Below are 18,625 nucleotides of genomic sequence, written 5' to 3'. Positions count from 1 at the left end.
TTTATTATCTCACAGTTCTGTAGGCTAGAAGCCCAAGATGAAGATGTCAGCAGGGATGGTTTCTTCTAAGGGCGTCTCTCCTTGACTTGTAGATGATCACCTTCCTGTGATGTCTTCACAGGTCTTCCCTCTGTGTCTGTCTACGTCCTAACTTCTTCTTACAGGACACCAGACATCATGGATTAGGGCCCACCCATAGAAGTTCATTTCATTTCCCTCTTTAAAGACCCCATTTCTAAATGCAACCACATCCTGTGGTGCAGGGAGTTAGGACTTTAACACATAACACAATTCATTCCATAACAACAATTATAATTTTCTGGTGTCACAGGGCCAAATAACTTAGTCTCCTCCTCTCTGTGTCTGCATAAACATTTTGGCAAACACAAATACTGCCCCTGACACAGAAAGACACAGGATCTGCCCTTACCATGTCTGCCCACACCCTCTCTCCAAAAAAGGCTCTATCAAATAATTCCATGGCGTTTCAGGTTGTAACAACAGAAAAAAAAGGTTCTTTTTCTTTAAGTATGAATTTTCTAGTCAGTCTTTCTACTGCTGAAGGAAAGGGGCAGTGACAATGCCTTGTCCTTTGTTCATTTATTCCTACCACCTGATTCCCTTGTTTTGGTATGAAGGCAGCTTCTGTCTGGCTGTCTCATTATCAACACCACATCTGAGCAGTTTATTTTGGTAACAAAATGAGGTTTCATTTATTTTGAACATAAACTGAGACTCAGCATTTGACCAGCCTAAGTTGTAGGAAAAACTCCAAGTGGCAGGGTTATACCTGGTTCTCTTCATCCTGCATGTTTCGTCCACCAGGTAACCCCAGGTCCCATGAGGTGGCAATGTCACCATTGCCCCAGCCCAGAGTCATTTCAAGGAGGAGCAGGTTTCTTCCTGATTCCCAAAGCATCTGCCTGTACCATTGAAGACTTATTCCTGCTCAGGTAAGTCCTAACCATCCATCCAGTGCCACACAGCCCTTTTCAAGAACATGACTGCTGAGCCCATGGGGTGAATTTTGGTCCTATAACTACAGAATAGTTAAATGGGTAAGTATCAAGAAAGAACACACCTGTGACATTTTTGATGCTTTAAAAACTCTCATTTAAAATTTCCTAGCTGTAAACCCATGTTGAGTGTGTGTGTTTTGTTTTTTTAAAATACTCCTCTGAGCCCAGCATGCTGGAGACATGACAAATTTGGTGCTTTGAACCATATGCCTGTTCGAATTTTAGGGATGTACTTTGGTTAGGTTTTTAGAGCACCTTCTGGTAAATTAAGTCAGAGGTAGATATCAATGCTGGTACATACTCAAGCAGACAAGGAAAATTAATTGCAAGAATGGGGTGGGAAAATATCTTCCATTTATCATCTTCCTATTTCAAAATTCAAACCTACATTTCTAGAGATTTAAAGATATGACAATAAGGAAGTTTTAATTGGCAAACATTTGAAGCCAAAGAGGCTAACCTCAAGGAATGAATATTATTTGTTTATCTACTACGTATGGGGTATAGAGCTGTATACTGAGTCATAGACATGTAAATCTCTATCCTCCAGGATCACATCATCAGAATAAAGAGACCAAAGATGCATGAAACCATAACAACGGAAAGCAGGAAAACCTGATCAGTTCCAACTGAGGGGGATGGACATTCTGCGCCATTGGGGTTCAGAGTGGGAATGCTCTCTGCAGTGAAGGGGTCGCAGAGGAGGTGACATTTGAATTTGTATTAGGGGCTTGGAGTGGGAGAATGATATGATGCCAAAACTGTTATCAGAGGTGAGTTCCCTAGCATGGGGCACAGGATGTGCTGGGGCAGATGGGGAGCAAGCTTGGGAGGCAAGCTTATAGACCCTCACCATGGCCCAGGCACAAAGCAATTCACACAGGAGCTGAGGTACAGCAGTCGTGAGTAGAGGCAGAGATGGGTGGGTAGAGGAAGAGACAGCATCTGTGAAGAAGAATAAGCAGAGCTTTGAGTCTACTGACTGTGAGGAACAGAGGACAGGGACCAGGGCCCTGACCACTGACAAGCTTTCAAAAGAAGATGGCTGCCCACGGGGAAGGTCTAGCTCCTAGACCTTCTTCCTAGCTGGGCAGCTGTCCCAGCTTCCTCTCCTCACATGCCCTTAAAATAGCAGAACTGTCCAGTACGCTGGGCTTTCTGGTGGGAGTCCCAGGCAATCCCAAGAATGTAGCTCTGCCCTCTGAACAGATAGGAAGAATGTTCAGGGCACAGGTATGAATTATCCAGGGGCAGCTCTCAAACAAAAAGTCCCAGAGCTCCCTCTGGCTTCAACCCCAAAACAAGATCTCCATTCCAATTGTACTCAAGTGGACATAGTCCAGCTATGACTGGGATCATTTGGACTTCAGATCACATACTTTTGTCCCCTTTTGGATATTGTCGTGATTTTTTTTTTTTGTTGGCCCCTGTTAAGCATCTATTGTCTTCATTCCCTTTTTCCAATATCCCTTATTTCTATTTGAATGTCTCATATGATCCTGGGGCTCACATGGTCTAGGTGAGGTTAACCAGGCATTCCATCCACCTGTCCTTGTTGACATATTTAAGCTTCTGGTTCAAATGTCACCTGAAGCCAGATACTTCTAAACTTTTCATTTATACGAAATAACTTCCCTTTATTGTTTGAGCTAGTTTGAGCTCGGTACCCTCTGCTTGCATGTAAAAAGTTCCTGACGTGGCCCAGTGTGGTGGCTCATGCTTGTAATTTCAGCACTTTGGGAGGTTGATGTGGGCGGATCACCTGAGGAGTTCAAGAACAGCCTGGCCAACATGGTGAAACTCCATTTCTACTAAAAATACAAAATTAGCCAGGCATGGTGGTACACACTTGTAATCCCAGTTACTTGGGAGGCTGAGGCAGGAGAATCACTTGAACCCTGGAGGTGGAGGTTGCGGTGAGCCAAGACAGCACCATTGTACTCCAGCCTGGGCTAAAAGAGCGAAACTCCATCTCAAAAAGTTCCTGACACAGGCTTCTTGTTTAATTATGTTATTGTAGAAAGGGCTCTGGGAAGGAAGACAGAACATGGTCACTCCAGGCCCTACTCTGGTATGAACTGGCCCTGTGACCTTTGTCAAAGCTCTGCAGCTCTCTGGACTTCGGTTTCTTCATCTTAATGTGATAAGCTGTTCAAGTCAATTGTTAGTGATCCTTCTAGCCTTGGCATTCTGACTCACAACGCCCCTGTATATTGAGACTCTAGTGAGCTTAGCCATGCACCTCATGATCTGCCTCTGTCTGGCTCCACACCGTGGCCTGTGAATACCAGGTAGACTGCCACTGTCAAAGACACTGAGGAATTAAATGTGGTACCAGATTTGAACACATGTAGACAAGAGTAGCATGCACACAGTTGGAGAGTTAGAGTGTTTTCTTTTTTTTTTTTTATAGGGCAGAGAGGACATTGGCAAGCATGAGAAACGCACAGGCTGGGATCAAAATGTCTAAAATGTCACTTTTAGACATATTGATCTGGGCCTAATAAAAGATAGCTAAAAAAGAAGGGTCCAACTCACTGTGGTAGATTTCACACTCAAAGGGAGGTTCTCAAACTTGAATTAGCATCATAATAGCCAGGTAATTTTGAGATGGGTAAGGATATACATAGCGCCAGAAATGGAGAGAGAAACCTACCTGGAGATATTCAGATGGAGGCAGTGACAGAGCGGTGAGAGCTGAATTTGGGGACCAAATTGTATCCCTACAGGTGTGGGGAGGAAGACTATTGGAGCCCTAGGGACTTGAATGTCAGAGACAACCATGTTTTGTAGGGAAGAGAAAAGGAAAAGGAAAAGGAAAAGCCATTAGAAGGTAAAGGAGGAGGTTGGGCACAGTGGCTCCCGCCTGTAATCCCAGCTCTTAGAGAGGTAGAGGTGGGAGGATAGCTTGAGCCCAGGAGTTCGAGACCTGCCTGGACAATATAACGAGACCCCATTCTCTACAAAAAGGAAAAAAAAGAAAGAAGGTAAAGGAGGAAAGAGAAGGGAAGTAAGTTTTGCAGTTACTGCCCACACATGGAAACCCATGAGGCTGAGTGTTAGGAAAGCCAGAGAGGAAAAGAACAGTGTAGAAGAGGCATCCTTGGGCTGATGTCAAGGAGCAATTGTCCCATTGTCCAAGGAATGGGCGGAAGAGAGGTAAGGAAGCCAAGCGTAGGTCAGGGCAGCAGCACCCAGACTGTGGCACTCCCAGGATGGACGGGTCCTTCCTGGATGGATCTTTCACATTATAGACTGTAGCAGATACTTTTGATGCCCTGCATGCCACTTCCCTGAAGTCAGATCCACACTGCCAACACCTATCCCAAGCTTGCTACTAAAGTTCTCTGTTTTGCTGCCTCAGGATTTCTCTGAAGCTCTGGGAGCTTTACACAGGGAAAACGCAGACAGCCAAAGAAGTTAAGTCACTTTCCTCCAGTCACCAACCACTGAGAGTCAATGGATCAATACTCCACCCCAACTCTGTATGCCTACGTCAGAGCTCTCAATGCACCTGTTAGTTTTTCCTCATCCCCTGCCTCAGTTTCCCATGTCCTCACTTTTGCTTCCTGGGATCACCTCCCAAATAAACTACCTGCATTCAGTTCTTGACTGAGGCTGTGTTTTCAGGAGAACCTAGACCAAGACAGAGATAAGCTAGCCTCAGTGGTGGCAAACCAAGAAATGCTGGCAGAAGTATGAGTGCACGTTCCCTTTAAAGCCCCAGAACACTAAGTAAATAGAAAAGATCTCTGCAGTGACCAAAGACTGAGCTGAATCCAGCAGGGCAGATAGAGATGCTACTCTGGATAGGATCCAAAGGCCCTCAGTTGTAAATTCCCCTTGGCAGGGTGAACATGCAGTGCTAGTTCCAAGGACTCTGTGTTGAGAACACAAACAGGCCTAAGCCCCATCCACATGATTGCAGAATCACACTTCTCCTTTAGAGGGTTACCTTCCCCAGTTCAGAGGCTGCAGCCTGGGAGCCTAACAAAAAGGTGTTTTGTTTTACTGTTCAACACATCCCCACAATGTTGTAAAAACCAAAGTAACTTAGTGGATGTGATGTTTAATTGCAGTAGAAGGAGCCTAGCATGAAGCTTATACTAAACCTCTTCAACTATTCATGCTGCTGGCTGGCACCTGTAGCCATCTGAGTCAGCAACTCCAACTGTAGCATATTTAGGAGAAAGGACTTTCATTTCAATCTACTCTTCCACTGGTTCCTGCAGCAGTGTCCTCCACGTTGCCTAGCTCCTAATTTGCTATCTCTGTTCCACCGTGAACTTCTCTGATGGTTTTACTGTTGATCACGACCTTGGACCTGCAACAGCCATTTAATACACTGTTGTTTCTACTCTTTGGGGAAGAGTGGTCCTGGGAGGGTTGAGCCAACTCTCCTCATTTTCCCATTCCCGCTTGGATTCTGACCCCTTGCATAGTTTCCTACTGCCTAGGGATGTTTCAGGTAACTGACTCTACCCAAGCCTTGAGAAGATCATAAGGGAATTTTCAAAGCCAGAAAAGGAAAACAAAAGTCAAGTCCTGATATCTCTGTTCCCCAGGATTATCAGCACTGCCGTATCATGGAGAGTCCATGGCTGGTCCTCTTTCTTGTCTGTGGCCTGCCATGTTGCTCAGGCTCTATCCCTCCTCAAAGCCTTTTCTCTTCTACCATCTCTCTTCCTCAGAGTGCTACTTTTCAGACTCCAGTGTTGGCTGACACTGGAGAGGTCCTTCTGTTTCCTTTTGAAAACTAACTATCAGCTATCTTTTCGCATAGGATCCTCCTATGCTGGGCTGCGTTTTACATTTTCCCTAAGTATTTAAGAAATTAGTTGCTTTACTACTTTAATCAAGCAATTTTAACTCTTCATTCAGCCAACTTACTCCTTGTAGAGGAGATCTGGATCCTACCTTTACATATCCACTGACTTATCTACAGCTTCTTCTTAAAGAAAATAGAGTGAAGTGATATCATTTCACTTTACCCGTAACCTGGACCTGATGCATTGCTGCTATTTCAATTAGTCGTGACGATGACGAACACATCCTTTACCATCTGTAAAAGTTGTCAAGGCTTAAGATTCAAAGTGAATAAAGTAAACTCTGTGGCCCAACAAGGATGTTTTATGTTCTCCCCTCACTGCTCTCTCAAAGCTGGGGATTTGATATCTGCCTTAAAGGCAGAATGGACTGAGGCCAGACATCTGCACATACATTTCCTTCCTGTTTTTGTTCCTTTAATCTAGTGCAATGATTTTCAAATTTCACTGTGAATGAAGATTAGAACACAGGAATATATGTTTTAAGGGTGATGTAAGGGCTTTTCAAGGGTAATTCTGAGTTTATATGATGTTCACGTTAGGTGTTGATTATAGAACCTAAAAATACCACTCCTAAGATGTGACTCTTCTGTTTGGAAAACTTTCTTCAATGTGAATTCTGCCAACAAACTAGAATTTCTAAATGGCCACGAAATTTCAAATAGCACTTTTTTCTCTTTGGAAAGAGAACTCAGCCCTCAGGCCTAGAGGCGATGCTGAAAGCCACCCCTGACCCCCAAGTCACCACTTAGCAGCTTCTCTGCAGTGCAGTGCAGGGAGAGCAATAGGGAACAGGAGCCCGGCATCCTTACTGGTCAGCCGGGTGACCTGGGGCTGCAAACCCAATACCCATCCATTTCATCTTCGCATTTCAAAGTGAAGATCTCCTTGGGCCCATCGTATGCGTCCTGAATTTCCCAGCTTTCTTTCAAGCCCATTTTATCTGTCGCCGCTTATACCTCTACTCAGGTTCATGGTAAATGGTCTGCTTCTGTCAATGACTTTTTCATCTATGTCAGGGAAAGGCCCATTAGACAAATCCAATGGGACAAGTTCAGAGAGTTTGTCAGTTCCCGTCACTTTCAGGTCTGGCTGTGCAGTGGAGCACGGACTCAAAACAGACTTGTCAAGATAGGCAGCTTCTTCTGGAAGAAGTTTATCTCAATGGAGATAAACACATGATGGGTAAAAACAGCAAAACACCAGCACGTCAGCCTGGTGAGCTGAAAAGAGCTGTCTGTGAATAAGTTAAATCAGACTCTCACTCCCCAAAGTGGGAGTGGAGAGACAATGGTATAGATCCAAGAGCATTTGGGGGTGCTCAGTGAGAGCCTGATATAAATGAGGAAGCTAAATTTCTTGCCAATAATTATTTTTGCTATTTTCAGCTTATCAATAATCAATAATTATCGATAAGAGAAGTGAAAGATAATACTTTATATCTTATTTCACTGAGACAGTAAAGAACTTCTGAATTTTCCCATTGCTGAACTGAGCAAGCTCCCGACGTACCCACAGCCTCACATACTTACCCTCCCCTCTTACGACAGAAAGTAAACCTTCCCCACTGTAGTCTAAGGCAAGACCTTCTCTCATCCAGTGGAACCTCTTTCTCCACTGCCTTGTCAAGCGCTCACTCCTAGAGTTGTCCTCTGCCTTCTACGTTATCAATTTCCCTCCACTTGGCCATTCCTTTCAGCTTACAAGCATGTTGTAACAAAAAAATAAAAAAATTTAAAAATACAGCCGGGTATAGTGACTCATGCCTGTAATCCCAGCACTTTGAGAAGCCAAAGCCAAAGGATCACTTGAGGCCAGGAATTTCAAGCCAGCCTGGGCAACACAGCAAGACCCTGTCTCTACAAAATTTTAAAAAATACAAAAATTAGCCGGGTGTGGTGGTGTGCACCTATAGTCCCAGGTACTCAGGAGGCTGAGGTGGGAGGATTGCTTGAGGCTGGGAAGTCTAAGCTGTGTGAGCTGTGATTGCACTACCACACTCCAGCCTGGGCAACAGAGAGAGACACTGTCTCTGAAAAATAGAAATAAATAAAAAATTTACAAACCAAAAAGCGGCCAGGTGCAGTGGCTCACACTTGTAATCCCAGCACTTTGGGAGGTCAAGGCAGGTGGATCACAAGGTCAGGAGATCGAGATCATCTTGGCCAATATGGTGAAACCCCATCTCTACTAAAAATACAAAAATTAGCTGGGCGTGGTGGTGCACACCTGTAGTCCCAGCTACTGTGGGGGCTGAGGCAGTAGAATCGCTTGAACCCAGGAGGCGGAGGTTGTGGGGAGCCAAGATTGTGCCACTGCACTCCAGCCTGGGTGACAAGAGCAAAACTCTTGTCTCAAACAAACAAACAAAACCAAAAAACCTTTTAACTCCATATCCTCTTACAGTTGCCCCTAATTTTCCTGCTCCCCTTTTTAGCAAAGTCTTCAACTTTCTCAACTTCCTCCTCCTCCCATTCTCTTGAACGATCTTCAGGGAACAAAAAGTTATTATTAAGGTTACCAATGATCTCTACACAACCAAATTCAATACTCAGTTTCACAACATTTGCCCTAAGTGGTTGCTTCATATAGTATAATATCTTTGCTTGTGATAATTTGTTTACTGTTGTCCCTGCCCCCACTATCATATAAGCAATTTTCAAGGGAAAATGGCAAGTTTGCTCTGTTTACCATGTATCCCCAACTCCCAGAACACCATGTGCCTAGCACATGTTAGGTGCTCAATAAATACTTGTTGAATGAGTGATTCAATCAACGGATTAATCATCATTAGGGATTATAAAAAGGACGTGGCTCAGCTGGTACCTGTGTACCAGTAAGTAGTAAGAATCCATGTTTCTTTGAGACTTATCTGTGTTACTTATTTAACCTAATATTTTGCAATGGTCTAAAAAGCGATGCTGTCCATTCTCAGAAATGGAGCAGTAAGGCAAGAGAAAGGAAGCTGGTATTTTGAGTGTGCACTACATGGCAAGTACTGGACCAGCCACTTGCATATACATTTTCTCAATTACTCCTCACAATACCTGGATGAGATAGGCGCTAGCATCTCCATTTTGCTGATGAAGGAACTGAGGTAAAAAGAGACATTAAATAGCTTGTGCAGGCTATCCCTAAGATGATTTCAGGATGAATGAGGAAGCCATGCTGTTTTCTAGTTACTTTGGGATAGATATTAAATACTGTGAATTCACAAAATTTCAGAAGAACTGGGCTGATAAAGATTAATGTAAGTCAGAATTTCCAAAGTAAAATACATATTTAATTTGGTATATTTATGGTACTGTTTTTATTGTCAAAGAATGTCAAAAGTCACTAAAGTAAATAAAACAATGAAGTTCAATGTGACTTTATTATTTGTTTTCTTTTTTAAGCATACTCACCGTCACATGAGGCTTGTAACTTTTACCCAGAGGACATATGTTATAGTATAGCTATCTAGCTAAAGGTGCCCAATAAAATACAGGATGTCCAGTTGAATTTGAATTTCAGATGAAACACAAATAATGTTTTAGCATAAATATGTCCCAAATATTGCATGGGGACATACTTATTCTAAGAAAAATTTGTTTATCTGAAATTCAAATTTAAGCTGTGCTTCTGCATTTTTATTTGCTAAATCTGGCAACCTACACCTGACCAAATGCCCCACCACCCTCCACATACTTGTCCTATCACTCTGCCAGACAGATTTTGTCAAGGAGGTCAAGATAGAAAAGAAGGGAGAGAGGACAACTTTGAAAATACCTTGAAAAGAGAAAAGCCTAATGACATGCTGTCTTGCTTTTTATGAGGGATGGCCGGTTTACCTCCAGACTCCTTTGAGCCCCATCCCACCTCTCAGGCCTTCTCTTTTTTACTCAGAAATTGAATAACCATGAACAAATTCCTCATGTTCTCTAGCCTCAGTTTCTCCATCTGCAAAACAGCAGCAGTCTTAGGTGTCAGAAAAAAAAACAGGTGATGTGATATGACTGACTTCCACAGAGAGTGTTTGGTCAAGACTTCTCTGAAGCTTCTAAACAGAAACCCAAATGATTAGAAGAAAGCAGCCATGTGAGGGGAAAGAGAGAGAGCGAGAGCACGAGCAATCTTGCGCTTGCATCTGTGTAACTGTAGATAAGATCAAGAAGACAGAGCTGGACAATGTGTACAAAATGTTTAATAGGGACAGCAGATTCTACACTGACCTGCTTTTCAACAAAAATAAAAGAAACCAGATTTTGAGTAAAGTAAAAACTTGACAACTGGGGCAAAAGTAGGACTAATCTATAAATCACTCTTCCTGAAGTGGGTTTAAGTGGTGACTTGAAATGCATGCTAAGTGAGGAAGAAAATACAAAGACTGGGCATAAACACAGCATGGAGCTATGATCAAATTAAAGTTGCAATGAAATTAACCCCATCAGTACTTGCTACTGTGTATAATGGGCATCTTAAAATAGGGCAGTGTTATGGAATGAACAGTGCCTACCAAAATTCATATGTTGTAGCCCTATGTGACTGTATTTGGAGATTAGGTATTTAGAAGGTAATTAAGGTTAAATGAGGTTGTAAAGGTGGAGTCTAATCCAACAGGATTAGTGGCCTTGTAAGAGGATGAAGAAATCTCTCTCTCTGTGTGTGTCTCTCTCCCCTCCTCTCTTTTTCTCTGCCCACACACTGAGGAAAGGCCATATGAGCACACAGGAAGAAGACTGCCATCTGCAAGTCAGGAAGACAACCATCATCAAGAACTTACCATGCTGGCACCCCGAACTTGGGCTTCCGACATCCGGAACTGTGGGAAAATACATTTCTGTTGTTTAAGCCACTCGGCCTATGATATTTTCTTATGCCAGCCCAAGCTAACTAAGACAGGCAGTCAAGAATTAAAATCTGCTTGGAGGAGCACCAACATACCCATTTTAAAAAACCTTATTATGTGAAATGGCTACAGTTATTTAAACTCAAGAACATGGAACAAGAAAGAGATATAAAGTCAGTGAGATGAATGGACTAAAATAACCTAGCAATTAATGGACTAAATAGTCAGGAATGAAGCCCCTTTTCCAGTGTTAGGGTCAGCCTGGGATTTATCAAGGCTCTAAACAAACGGAATTGATCATGAGAGGTTAGCAGAGACATATGGGTAGCACTGTGAGAGTATTCAGAACTAGTTGGAGACTTGGATTCTAACTTTAAAATTCTGAGACTTTTGATCTATTAATTTATCCATTCTCATTGTTCTTTTGCTTGGACTATAAAGAAACAAAATAAGGCACAATCAAGTGAAACCTCTTGTTCAAGGTTCATTCATTCAAGACATATTAAGGTATGAGAGAATTTGAAGACACAGGAGTTCCTGCTCACAAGGACATAGAGTTTGGTAGGAATGATGTTCAGAAAATCCAAGCAGTGAAAACCTGGGTTTGAAAAGACATTGGGTAAATAACTGTCATAAGATTGAATGAATGGGTGGATGCATTGATGGATGAACAGAAGGATGAGTGAATGAATAAGACAGTGGTTGTTACAGAGGTTCACAGAAGGCTTGGGTCCTGAAGTGCCAGCCTCTGGCAGGGTTGAACCTATTTGACCAGAGGCATGGACCATTCTCTGACAAACTGATAGCACCCTGTGCCTCCACTAGGAGCACCAGATCAATATAGACAATATTGTATCTGCTTTTGCTTTCCTAACAGCACAGCCTCAGCTCCATGAACCAGGACCCTGACTGTCCCATTGACTCTTGGTGAACATTCTGAGCTCCATTCTATTCCCCTTGTCATTACTGGGGGCCTGTTTAATTTACCAATTTACTCACTTATTTATTCAAGAAATATTTATTAAGTGCTTACTGTATGCCAGGCATTGTTCTACACTCTAAGGATATATTAGAAAGCAAATGTACTTCAGCTTCTGCTGAGTAAAGGCAGAAAATAAACCAACAAACAAAGTAAATACTCCAGTAGTAAGTGCTGTGGAGAAAAGGCAGGACAGAGGGATAGAGCAGGGCAAAGCTGAGAGTGCAAGGTTTAAAGGTGTGGTTGAGGAAGATTCCACAGGAAGGAGACCTTTGAGCAGAGATCTGAAGGAATTGGCAGAGAGGCCCATGCAGCTGCCTGGAGGAAAGGTGCTCCAGCCAGAGGGAGGAGCAAGGCTCTGAGATGGGAGTGTGCCTGGGATGAAGGGGAAAGCAGTAGGTGGACCATTGCATCAGGACCAAGGGAGTGACGGAGGAGGAGGACATGATGAAGAGGGAAGAGGGCAAGGACAGACCCGTGTAGGACCCCGGAGGCCCTAGGAAGAATTTGAGCTTTTACTTTGAGCCATTAAGTCTTGATGGAATTGCTCTGGCTGCTGGATTGGGATGCTGAGAAGTGGGGGAGGCCCAAGCAGAAGCAAGGAAGCCAGGTAGGTAATAATCCAAGTAATAGGGGATGGTGGGTTGGCCCAGGTGTTTGTGGCAGAGGTGGTGAGGATATCAGGTTTTAAATACATTTGGGTAGTAGAGCCAACAGAATTTGCAGATGGTTTGGGTGCAGGGTTCACATGAGAAGACTCCTGTCAAGCACCCCTGGTATCTACTGACATTGCTGCATGGCATCTTCTGCTAAGGAACCTCCATGAACTGGCCAGCCCAGTTTGAACTGGGATTCTTCCAGCACCACCAGTCTCTCCCCTATCCTCCCTCATACAACTGTGGTTTGGATTGATGGTAACTCTGTTCCTAAGCCCTCTGCTGACTCGTCACCCCTTTCCCAAAGCCCAGGCCAGGCTCTATCCTACAACTCTCCACTTCTACCTCTTTCTATCTGCACTTCGGTTCCCATAGAGTAGAAACTATAGATTTTGAAGGAAGAAAATGGCCTACATAATAAGAACAGGTCTGAGTGAGGAAAGCAATTCTAAGCCAGTGGAACTGTTAAGGGAAGGCATTAGCCCATGTGTGGTAGCACTGAGATGATCAGAACACCAGGGTCAGACAGTGAAAATTAGTACCTTTCTAGTTTTCAACACAGTCCCTGTTCCCAGATTTCAAGATATTTTAGGTCAGAACAAGATTTATACAGTTGCCATCTGAGAGCAAGAATAAACAGGAAATCTAAAGGCAGTGGCTCTTGCAAACTCGTAGTCTTAGCTACGATTGCTTAAGTAACAAAGAAAGGAATAAGGGAGAGGGAAGAAGGAACAAAAAAAGAGAAAGATTGATTCTTTCCCATTAACTGTTTTATGAAAACCAGCAATAGGTTACTACCACATTCTGTCTACTCTGTTTACCTAACTTAAAAAAAAAAAAAAAAAAAAACCCAACCCAGCAACCCCTGTATATTACTTTATGATTTAAAGCAGGATTTTTACTTTAATTTTTTACTTTAGACCCAGGGGTACATGTGCAGATTTGTTACATGGGTATATTGCATGATGCTGAGGTTTGGGCTTCTAACGATCCCACTGCCCAAGTAGCAAACATAGTACCCAATGGGTAGTTTTGCAGTCCTTTCCCTCCTCTCCCTCCTTCCTTTTGGAATCTCCAGTGTCTGTTTTTCCTGTCTTTGTGTCCCTCTGTACCCAATGTTTATCTCCCACTTATAAGTGAGAACATGCAGTATTTGACTTTCTGTTTCTGCTTTAATTTGCTCAGGACAATGGCCTCCAGCGGCACTCATGTTGCTGCAAAAACATGATTCCATTCTTTTTCGTGGCTGCATAGTATTCCATGGTATATGTACCACACTTTCTTTATCCAATCCACCATTGATAGGTAACTGGGTTGATTCCATGTCTTTGCTATTGTGAATGGTGTAAAGCAGAACTTTTTCACAGTAACAATTAAGAAGAAATCTTCTCAGGAACTGAGTATGTTAAGTCTAACCAAACAACTTTTTAGTATTAAGAAAACATACCACATAAGTGCTTTCCAACACAATTGATGCAACAGATCCTGATTTCCTGCTTTTCAGAGTCAGGATCAGGATTTCCAGACACTCAGAAATGTTGGGGACTGTGTATGCACATGTTGTTGTCTTAAAGGATTTAATACTATAATTCTCACATGTGGAAATTTTCCACTGACTTTAGTTTTACTAGTATGAGCCACCAAATCCAAAAAAATTGCACTAGGGCAATTTGGAGGCATACTTCCAACCTCTTGATGGAGTAAATTATAAGATGTGATGAAGTAGTTATTTTCTAGGGCTTGTTGTGTTTTTATTCCTCCCACAAACAAACCATCTCAAATTAAATAGATTCCACACAGTCCTAAGGAGGCTTCTCATGCTGTTTTTTGTATATTCAGCCATAGTGTCGCAACAGATGTTAAAGGGCCAGCCGCAGGGTATTTTAGTGATGGGATGTGAATGGGAAGTGGAGAACTTGAGGGCCTTACCCTGAAGAGATTTTGGTAGAGGGAAGTGAGTGGTGGGGGAGCACCAATTTCAGCCCCTTCTTAGCATTTCTGTGGTCTTCCAGTTGCCTAAAGTAGTAGGTTCTCCAAAATGCAGGATCCCTTGAACCTACCCACTCCCCTCCCCGCTTAATTATGAAAATAATCTTTTCAAACAGCTACTCTGATGATGGACTATTCCACCAGATATAACTCCTCACTTATGTCCCTGATGATGATCTCTTAGCTGTTTTTTGTTTTGTTTTGTTTTGTTTTTTCCCTTTGCCAGCAGAAACTGAAGGGGCCAGATTCACTGTCAACTAGAGTAGTTGGCACTGCCCCTGTTATTTTGAATTTGTACAACTGGGGACTTGGAACTCAGAACCTTTGAGACTGCATCTGAACAGCATCTCCATGCATGGCCAACGTAGCCACTGGCAACCACAGGCACAGTGTGTAGGGCCCATGAAAATCACACTGTGTTCTTGTCTCCACCTGCCTCCCTTCGCTGGCCTTCATTTATGAGCAAAAGATAGTATCCCTGATGCCCAAGTCTCCCTTCCTTCCACTGTGTTTAATTCGGGAGCTATAGGAGTAGAGTGGCCCAGTGTAGCTCCTTCAAAGAGAGGGAGCCACCCTCTGTACAGCTGTGTTCCTGACCCTCACTTTACATGGGCTGATCAGAAACACATAGTGCCAGTAGGCTTCGGGGGTGCCAACCCACGTACAATCTTTTGCTAGGATCTGCCCCTGCCTAGGGTACCTGCCAGAGGGCCAGTTCTAGATGTCCATGTTTGGGCCAAAATGAGAATACAGATAACTTGTTCAAACCTGAAGTCTAGTTAACGTGACAACAGAATTTAATAGGCTCCATATTCTTTTAACATACCTCTGGCTTGAAATTATAACTGAAGCCAGGAGTTACAAGCTTCACTGAGCAGATTAATGAGAAACTTTGAACTCTCAGGAGATAGTCAACACTGGTAGTTTGAGTAGACAAATCTTTCTGTTAGAAATTTCCTTAATAGTTAAGAAAATTATTATTGAATATTTACATACCAGTTACCAACATTTAAGTTGAATCAATCCCTTGTTTATATCTTACCTTAAAGCTGAGTTTCTAAGCCTGCTTCTTATGGCAAAGAGATTTCTTGTGACATTAAAAAGTGTATTTTAATCATTCTAATAACTGTTGCCCTATAATATAACCTTGAAACTACAAGTGTTCTTTATGGAAAATGAAATATGTTAAAGTGCATTACAGGAATTTGTTACTGAACCTTGTGAGTTTTAGTAGAAAACAGCCTGTGTTGACTTGTTCTATGTTTGTTATAGAATGTTGATATAAACAACCAATCTTGTGATAGTTAACTCAGTATTAGTTCACTGCTCTAGATCTAATCTACTACTCAGCCACCATAAAAGGGTTGTGTACGGTCTCTTAAAACTAAGAACATAGCTAAAGGCATTCCTGCTCATAAAGATTTATTTTACAAGTATAATTAAAGTGATAACAATGAATCTTTTAAACACAACGAGAACTTATTTACCACATTAGTAACAAGATTCTAGGGATTCCACTGTTTTCAGTTCAGAAGATGAGGTCCTCTACATCTAGGTTTTAAATAAACAAGCAAGTTGAAAAATCAAAAGAAAATCACGCAAAGGGTAATTTTCATGACAAACTAATTAAAATGAGAGTATAGGCATGTAGGACCATACACAAAAATATCTAGCACAGAAGGTGGCATATACTAGGCACTCAATAAATGCATGCTGAATCTGATTTGCAACAATTAAACTTCCTTTGTCCTAAAGTTAGTCCACGGTGTGAGACAGAGGTAGCAGACAAAAGTCAAGACATAATAGTATCCTCTGGGAAGTTATCTAACCCCAGCTGATGCTTTAAATTCCCTCCCTACTTCCTCCCTGAACCCTTTTCTCTTTTTGAATCGTGGATTACCAGTTCACAGGCATTCCCTTCATTCCCTCTTCCCAAATCGGCATACCTGCAATATAGACCCCAGAGCTTCGCCCAGCTTCCTTTTCAAGGAATGACTTGATGTGGGAGTGTAGATAATGGACCTCCTCCAGCCTTCAGCTATTTCAGGCCCTACCCTGGCTGCAGAGACATTCTCCACCTGAGGTCACACTCTTCCCAGGATAGCCCACAACCCTTGACTGAGGGGGATGCCCACAGGGAAACCACGTGGATGGGCAATATTCACTCTAGCACTCCCTACCAGTTTGGCCAAGGCCTTTTCAGGCGCGTATCACAGGTCAGCTTTCTCCCTTCCCCAATCCTGGTTTTGTTTTCATCCCTTCTCAGGTGTTGATCTGATGAGCATCTTGCCCTGGAAACTTGGGCTCAGTATCTGCTCTGAAGAGACAATCTGAGACAGCTGTTTCACATTTCAGTCTCTTCATGGGATTATTGCCAAATGACCAATCTGACCAATACATCCAGGTGAAGAAAGAGGAATGGCTGGAAGCTCATTAGACTAAATTGGGGGTTCTCCAGAGTTTAGCCTTTAGAAGTAGAACTATTTCTTCAAATAAGGCCATACAGCAGAACAAAGTGGCACAGCTCTATTGAAGCATCTGAGGCAGGCCACGGAGCTTCAGAGAGATGAAAATCAATGGACCGAATAGATCACTGGTTCTCACCCCACACCAGGCATCAGAATCCGTTGGGGGCATTTGAAAAACACAAATGTCTGCGCCTCACCCCATTGATTCAGTTTCAACATTATAAAAGTCCTTCAGGTGAATCTTATAGACGTCTTGCGCCGAGAGCCACTAAAATCATGAGCTCTAAGGCCCTTCCACCTTTCACGGTTCTCTGGTTCCATAATAACACAGGATTGCCCTTACTCCAGTATGATGCAAACATTTTAAAGAGGGCCTCTACCATCCAAGGTTAGGGAATCAACTCTGGCCGTTACACTAATGGAGGGCCTTATTTTTTTATGATACGTGTAGCACCATTAGCTATACTCTCTTCCAGAAATCAAACAAATGAAATTACAGATGTGCTAAAGTCCCTTTGACTTCCTTCCACTCCAATATTAAAGGACTCCTCCTAATGTTTCTGGATCCCTTCTCTTCTCTGCTGCTAAATTCAGCCCCCTGATTCCCCAAAACTTAATTATAGAACCCATATAACTGCCAGGAGATCCCACAGTGGCTTTCTCTGTGCTTCCCAGATTTCAGTAGGACGATTTGTTGTTCCGACTTCTGTGGCTTCATTTCCTATATCTTATCGATAGAAGAAACAGCAGAGATTTAGGCAGTTCTCAGATATACATGTTGACCCTCATATTTATTGTCTAGACTCAAACTACATGAAAAATAAAATGGTTAACTTTTCTCTACTTTTTTTTAAAGCAGAGTCTCACTCTGTTGCCCAGGCTGGACTGCAGTAACATGATCTCAGCTCACTGCAACCTCCACTTCCCAGGTTCAAGCACTTCTCCTGCCTCAGCCTCCTCAGTATCTAGGATTACAGACGTGTGCCACCACGCCCAACTAATTTTTGTATTTTTAGTAGAGATGGGGTTTCGCCATGTTGGCCAGGCTGGTCTTGGACTCCTGGCCTCATGTGATCCACTCACCTCAGCCTCCCAAAGTGCTGGGATTACAGGTGTGAGCCACTGTTCCCAGCTAACTTTTCTCTACTTATTTGTAAAATTTTTTGGGATGTGGTTGGTTCTCTTAATAGGTGCCCTTTTGAATACTTGCTTTTGAATGGTATTTTTTCTTAAAGTTGACAGCTAGTGTTAAAGCAGTTTGCACAGGGTTTGGGATTATTCATGGTCAACTGGTACTCAAAGACCTTTCAACTCTTGGTCAACAGCTCTATTTAGTGTTAGAAAAACAGGAGCGGCTAATAGCCTTTTTTTGCTGAGACCCTCTGAGTAAACCTTAATCCACCTAATGATCTGATCTCCAATTTGATTGCCAAGCTGATGCCAACAGAATTGTGATAATAGAGTCAAGTGAAATATCTTCAATTTTAGAAAGCCAACATATGGTAACACCTGATATCCTTTCCAGAGATACACACGCATTTGTATATATGTTCATAAAGATAGGTGGTATTGAGCTGGGCGTGGTTGGTCATACCTGTAATCCCAGCACTTTGGGAGGCTGAGGTGCGCGGATTACCTGAGGTCAGGAGTTCTAGACCAGCCTGGCCAACATGGCAAAACCCCATCTCTACTAAAAATACAAAATTAGCCAGGTGTGGTGGTATGTGCCTGTAGTCCCAGCTACTTGGGAGGCTGAGGCAGGAGAATGGCATGAACCCGGGAGGCAGAGCTTGCAGTGAGCTGAGATCGCACCACAGCACCTCAGCCTGGGCGATGGAGCGAGACTCCATCTCAAAAAAA

At 42.9% G+C, this 18,625-nt stretch overlaps 1 long non-coding RNA gene across 1 annotated transcript in view; it reads left to right on the top strand.

Moving 5' to 3' along the window:
• Positions 1–762: 762 nt before the first annotated feature.
• Positions 763–18,625, top strand: part of LOC108543423 (uncharacterized) — a 25,234-nt gene continuing 7,371 nt past the window's right edge. Inside the window, exon 1 of the long non-coding RNA XR_001889568.1 lies at positions 763–953. This is a non-coding gene — a long non-coding RNA (uncharacterized LOC108543423). The remainder of the gene's footprint in view (positions 954–18,625) is intronic.

The sequence above is a fragment of the Rhinopithecus bieti genome, unplaced genomic scaffold, assembly GCF_001698545.2.
Source record: "Rhinopithecus bieti isolate Rb0 unplaced genomic scaffold, ASM169854v2 scaffold_22522, whole genome shotgun sequence".
Classification (NCBI taxonomy): domain Eukaryota; kingdom Metazoa; phylum Chordata; class Mammalia; order Primates; family Cercopithecidae; genus Rhinopithecus; species Rhinopithecus bieti.
This window is presented reverse-complemented; position numbering and strand designations above follow the sequence as displayed.